The sequence below is a fragment of the Lygodium microphyllum genome, chromosome 19 (genome assembly GCF_053477565.2).
Source record: "Lygodium microphyllum isolate KBCC chromosome 19, Lygodium_microphyllum_v1.1.10, whole genome shotgun sequence".
NCBI lineage: Eukaryota > Viridiplantae > Streptophyta > Polypodiopsida > Schizaeales > Lygodiaceae > Lygodium > Lygodium microphyllum.
The window spans coordinates 83287147-83293828 of record NC_141153.1 but is presented as its reverse complement, the minus strand read 5'-3'; positions in this window follow the sequence as shown (position 1 = coordinate 83293828).

The following is a 6682-nucleotide window of genomic DNA, read 5'->3' as shown; positions in this document are numbered from 1 at the left end:
ACGAAGATTGTGAAAGCCACACCCAAAAATATATAAGCCTTGTATTCCTGATCTTGAGCTACACTCATCCCGCTAACTTGATTTTGAGAGTGAGAGGTCTTTTGAGTTTTGCAGGATGACGGAACCACATATGGTTGATTTAATGGCTAAAGGCGACCTACCTGAACCTACGATGGAGCAAAAGCTGGACTTAATTATGATGCAGTTGGATGAAGAACGACGAGCTAGGCAAGCATTGCAAGTTCAATTGGCTAATTTACAAAGATCGACTACTGACAAAGAGGAACCTCAATCTGAAGATCTTATTCGACGTACCATCGACGCGACTCTCGAAGCTCAATCCATCCGCAAGGAAACAAAGATAAGTAAAATAAATTTCAAATTCCGTACTTTCAATGGCACTCGAGAGGGAAAAACTGTTATTGCATTCATTAGTCAGTTTGACGACTACTTTCATGAGGAAACCTATGCAGAAAAAGATAAAATCAAGTGTGTCACTAATCATTTAGTGGATAGAGCATCTCTTTGGTGGACCGTGGTTCGCAAGAGTATAGATTGTTCCATTACCTGGGAGAATTTTAAGAAGAAGTTTATGCAGAATTTCCTTCCTCCACAATTTCATGAAAAAGCTATAAAGCAATGGGACCTTCTTCAGCAACAGGATCGTGAGCCTATTTCTCAGTACACAGAACGCTTTTGGAATGTATTACTCCAGTTACGCATGCTTGAAGTTGTACCTGAAGCGACACATAAGCGCAAGTATATGTCTATTTATAAATATCCTTATTTGTGAATTTTTTCTAAATAAAATATAATCATTTTCTATTCAATATGTAAACAACCCCTTAAGATTACACCATTCTGCATGTAAAAAAATGGTATTTTAAAAATACCCTATTTTGAATCACATGATGCACACATAGATTCATGAGTAAATTACCAGAGTAGTTGAGATGGCCTCCACGCAATAGCATGCATTAGCTATGTTTCAAGGAGTCACCTCATGCACATAGTTTTGCTCCAATTTTGGACCAATCATTGTTTTCTTTGCTAACTTGATTCCCTCATTAGGTCTACACTAATATCCATCTAGCGTATGGCTTTGGACCATAGGATTGGCTCCATTAGAATATTAGGGTTTCTAGGCCTTGAGATCATCATAGTTATTACTAGCATTCTCCCTAGTATGCCTCTCATTTGCACCTCTAGCACGACTAATATTCAACAAGTGTTGCGAACCCTTATGAATTTCAATGGGTGCGGGAAAAACTCCAATAGCTCTCCAAACACCTCTGAATATATATTTCATAATCAATTGCTTGAATCTTTGTCTCCTTCAGTAACTTAGGGTTTCTCATCCTAACTTGGAACTATGTGCTCGTTTCCAAGACTAGAATAAAGAGTTTCCCAAGCACATATTCTAGTCTTCACTGACTTTCCTTGGCCAAGACTTCAAAATTTCATCAAAGGCTCTTTTGTAATCTTTGACGGAGGTATATGACTCTTGTCAAATCCGTATAAGTTGTCTCAAGACCTGAGTCATGGAAACCTTATTCTCATACTCATGTAGGAATTTATCACATAGTTTCTCAAAGGTTTTGATTGACCCTCTTGGAAGGCTCGAATACCACTTCATGGCCTCTCCCTTTAGAGTCTCGAAAACACAAGCATTCTGTAATGTGCCCGCCTATCGGTTGTCCAGGCAACATGTTTTTAGTAGTCCATCGAGAGATGAATCTAAGTGACGCTGCCTGGCACTCCCATGGAATGTTATGGGATTTGTCGCCTAGGGTTTCTTGAGTCTACCTCGTAACGGAACGTTCATGGCCAAACCCACTGGGATCAACTTGAAATCCAATTTCCTAGTGGTTAAGGTCTCCTGACAGCATTCTAACGTCGGGTCCTTGACATCCTACTTTACGCAGAGATATCTAAACTGAAGCACATCCATGCCGCACTTGGTTCAAAGAGAATGGGAAATGAGATGGATGTGCCGCTGATGCCAGGAGGCATATTTCACGGTGGATTCCGTGCCACGGTGGATTCCATGAGGTTTTATGGTGGACTCCGTAAACTTTGTTGACCGGGGCTCATACACAAAGTGGATTCTTTGTGCGAGAAGTTGATGGGGACGCCTATCCTTTTCGGGCGTTTCATTAATTTAGTGTGTACATGGATGATTCCATAGCGGGTGATTCCGCAAAATACATATTAAATTAATAAATGTTTATGAGTTTAGAGTGTGCACTCATGATAAATTAAGGTTAGGATTGATTTCTAACCAGTTGATTTATTTATGTAGCTGAAGAGTGCTAGATATTCACTTTTGTTGGTTTAATTATATTATTTTACTAACGATTGTGGACTGCTTCAGTTGATGTGTAGAGATAGCAGTAGTGGCGGAGGAAAGCATTGGAGGATAGCGTGTATTCGAGTTATCACTTATATTTTGATCGGCGCACACCTTAGGTATGGTGTCTATATTTTGTCGCGCCTATTTATTAAGGAGTTGGATATTTATTTATTATTTTGTATGCGCATGGGCGCACGATTATGATATTTGTATTTGGACATTCTATGCTATTTTGTAATTTGGGCTATTATTTGATCTTGAAGATGATTAATACATAAAATACATGCTTTGTGGAGCACTCACACAAGGCATGGGGGGAGATTGCACCCAATTGGTCTCTTGTTCATGTCGTGCATGCTTTCTACCTTGAGTTTTGTGCAAAAAGTAGAGTTCTTTTATTCTTGGGGACTTTCCGATGCTCACTACGCGAGTGTACAACATCCGATCTATGCACGAGTGGTATCAGAGCAAAGCTGAGATCGAGAGTTTCCAATCGCTACCCAACTTGCGCGAAGGCGGAGCTCTTGGAATGATCGAGCTCTACAGTCAGTTTCATCGCAAACGGTCAATACGGATGGATTCCTGGCGGTCAAGAACCTCTGCCTACAGCCTCTGATTGCGAAGGACCGGCCTGAGGAAGCGGAGGACCACATAAATATTTCCTTCAACAAGTCGTTTGAAATAGTATAGTAAGCTACATCTCCATAGCCAAAAAGTTTAGAAGCTTTAACTAAAAGCTTAAAAAGATTATTATAAATCTTAAGTTTATAAAATCGACGATTTCTGAAGGCGGCATCTCAGCGTGAATTTCGGCGGCGGCTGAAAAAACGCCCCCCCTAAAAATTCGTCGTGAGCAGCAGATTAAGATCCAAGCTTAATCAACTAAGTTACAAGTCACAAAAATCTTTAAAGTTGGTCAATTTCCTTAAGTTCTGTAACTCTGCAAGTCCTGCAAGTCACCAGATGTCAAAACTGACTTATGCCAAAAACTCCCATAAGGGCTGTTCTTGCGCAGAAGCACTGAACTGCAAAGTTGTTCCCTGGAAGACTCTATTCGCATACGCAGACTTGCTGAACCAGTTTCAGCACACGTAGAAGGTCATACGCAGATTTTACGAAGACTTAAAATCCCGCAACCGCAAAAGTCGAAGACCGTGAAAGCCAAACAAAAATCTATAAGCCTTGTATACCCGACTTTGAGCTACGCTCATCGCGCTAATTGGATTTTGAGAGTGTGAGGTCTTTTGAATTTTTACAGGATGACAGAAAAAAATATGGATGATTTAATGGCTGAAGGCGATCTTCCTGAACCTACGGTGGAACAAAAGTTAGATTTAATTATGATGTAGCTGGATGAAGAACGAAGAGCCCGGCAAGCCTTGCAAGTTTAATTGGCCAATTTACAACGATCGACTACCGACAAAGATGGACCACAACCCGAAGATCTTATCCGACGAACTATTGATGCGACTCTCAAAGCTCAATCCATCCTCAAAGAAACAAAGATAAGTAAAAGAAATTTCAAATTCCGTACTTTCAATGGAACTCAATATGGAAAGACTGTTCTTGCATTCATCAATCAATTTGATGATTACTTTCATGAAGAGACATATGCTGAAAAAGATAAAATTAAGTGTGTCACTAATCATTTAGTGGATCGAGCATCTCTTTGGTGGACCGTGGTTCGTAAAAGCTTAGATTGTCCCACTACCTGGGAGAGTTTCAAAAAGAAGTTTATGCAGAATTTCCTTCCTCCTCAATTTCATGTAAAAGCCATAAATCAATGGGACCTTCTTTAGCAAAGAGATCGTGAGCCTATTTCCCACTACACCAAATGCTTTTGGAATGCCTTACATCAACTACGCATGCTTGAAAACATACCTGAAGCGACTCACAAGCGCAAGTTTATGTCTGGACTACTTGGCCATTACTACGTTGAAGTCAATATGTTCAAGCTTGCAACTCTTGAAGATGCAATTTATTTAGCTCATGACACTGAAGACAAGATTCAAGGAAGAGACAAGCGTCCACAACAATTTCAAGCAAATGGTAACTATGGTTCTAAGTAATTCAATTCAAATTTTAGAAGATTCAATCAAAGTAGATTTCCTTCATCATCTTTCCGTAAGTCTTGGATAAAACCACCTCCTTTGCCATCAAATACCAATCAAAACCCTAAGCCATCTTCACAGCCAAATCCTAATATTCCTAGACTTCCTGCCATTGCAAACAATGTATCTAAAGCCAAACCTGTAGTTTGTTACAAATGCCATCAACCTGGACATCTAGCAGCCAATTGCCAATCGAATAAGCCACCTATCCATATCAACTATCTTGGAGCAATGGAAGATGAAGAACATGAGGAAATGCCTGACTTTACGGAAGATGAGGACGACATTGCTACTCCTTCGGATACTTTACCAGGTATGCCAAATCTGCATTCTTTGTTGACAATGAAATGTTTAGTGCATGGAAAAGAAAAGATTATTTTGCATGATGATGGTAGTACACATGATTTTATTTCTGCAAAGTTAGTGAAAGAATTGAAATTACAAATTGTTCCTATGCATTATCGCATTAAAGCAACATTCTTAGGCACAAGGTATAATGGAACACAAGAGGTGCATGATTTAGAAATTCAAATTGGTGAATACACTGAAAGAAGGAATTTTCTAGTTGTACCATTACAGTCCAGTGATATTATCTTAGGTATGCCTTGACGTCATCAGCATAATCCTGACATAGATTATTCCACGTATTCAATTAAAATTCATTTTCAAGGAAAACACATTACATTGTATGGTATGCATGCATCTAATAAATTTCCACTGCTTACTCATACTCAAGCTAAACGTGCATTACGCAAAAGTAGTAAATCTTATCTAATTTGGGTGAATGAACTTCAAGCTAAAGAAAAACATATGCACCCTAGGCATAAAGAATTCTTTGCACAATTTAAAGATTGTTTTGCTGAAGATTTACCACCTGGACTACCTCCTTCATGTCCTGAAGACCACAAAATAGATTTAATTCCTGGTACACAACCACCCTGTAAAGCACCATATAGGCATAACCAGATTGAACAGACAGAAATTCAAAATCAAGTTGAGGAATTATTAAACAGAGGATTAATTAGACCTAGTAGTTATCCATTTGGCGCACCTATTTTTTTGGTAAAGAAAAAGAATAATACTTATCACATGTGCATTGATTATCGTGCCCTAAATAAGATTACTGTAAAGAATAGATATCCAATTCCTAGGGTAGATGATCTTATGGATAAACTACAAGGTTCTGCCATATTCAGTAAAATAGATCTTAAATCTGGTTATCATCAAGTGAGATTAAATAAATTTGATATATTTAAAACAACATTTAGAATACAATTTGGACATTATGAATTTTTAGTGATGCCTTTTGGATTGACTAATGCACCTGCTACATTTAGTAGAATGATGAATCGCATATTTTTGAAATATCAGCATTGTGTTATAGTATTCTTTGATGATATCTTGGTATTCAGTAAAAATGAGAAAGAACATTATGAACATCTATCTGTCTTTGGTTTTCAAGTTGTTGAAAGATAATCAATTGTATGCTAATCCGGAAAAGAGTGAGTTCTTTCAAAGAGAAATTGAATATTTAGGTCATATTGTGCCATCAGCGAGCAGGTATTAAGGTTGACCCTAAGAAGATAGAAGCAATATTTAACTGGCCTATACCCAAAAATGTGCATGAGTTACGTTCTTTTCTAGGTCTTGCTAGTTTTTACAGGAAGTTTGTGCGAAATTTTTCATTACTTGCTTTGCCTTTGACTAAACTTTTAAAGAAAGGTATTGTTTATCATTGGTCTGATAATCAACAGAAATCTTTTGGTTTATTGAAACATGCATTAACCCATGCTCCTATATTACAACTACCTAATTTTAATAGACCATTCTTTTTAGTAGTTACTGATGCTAGCGGATCTGGAATAGGAGCCGTACTTATGCAAGATAATCATCCCATAGCCTATTCTAGCTGTAAACTGAAACCATCTGAACTTAAATACTCCACATATGATAAAGAATTTTTAGCTGTTGTACAAGCTTTAAGACAATGGAAACATTACTTAATGGCTTCTGAGTTTATGATTAAGACTAACCAACAAAGTATTAGACATCTACTTAGTCAACCCCAAATCTTTGATCGACATATCAAATGGGCAGCTTTCATTTAGAGTTTTCATCCCCTTATCCAATATCAACCAGGTAAAGAAAATGTAGTAGCTGATGCTTTAAGTAGAAGACCGACCATTCATAATATCTCTGTCATATCATTTGATTCTCT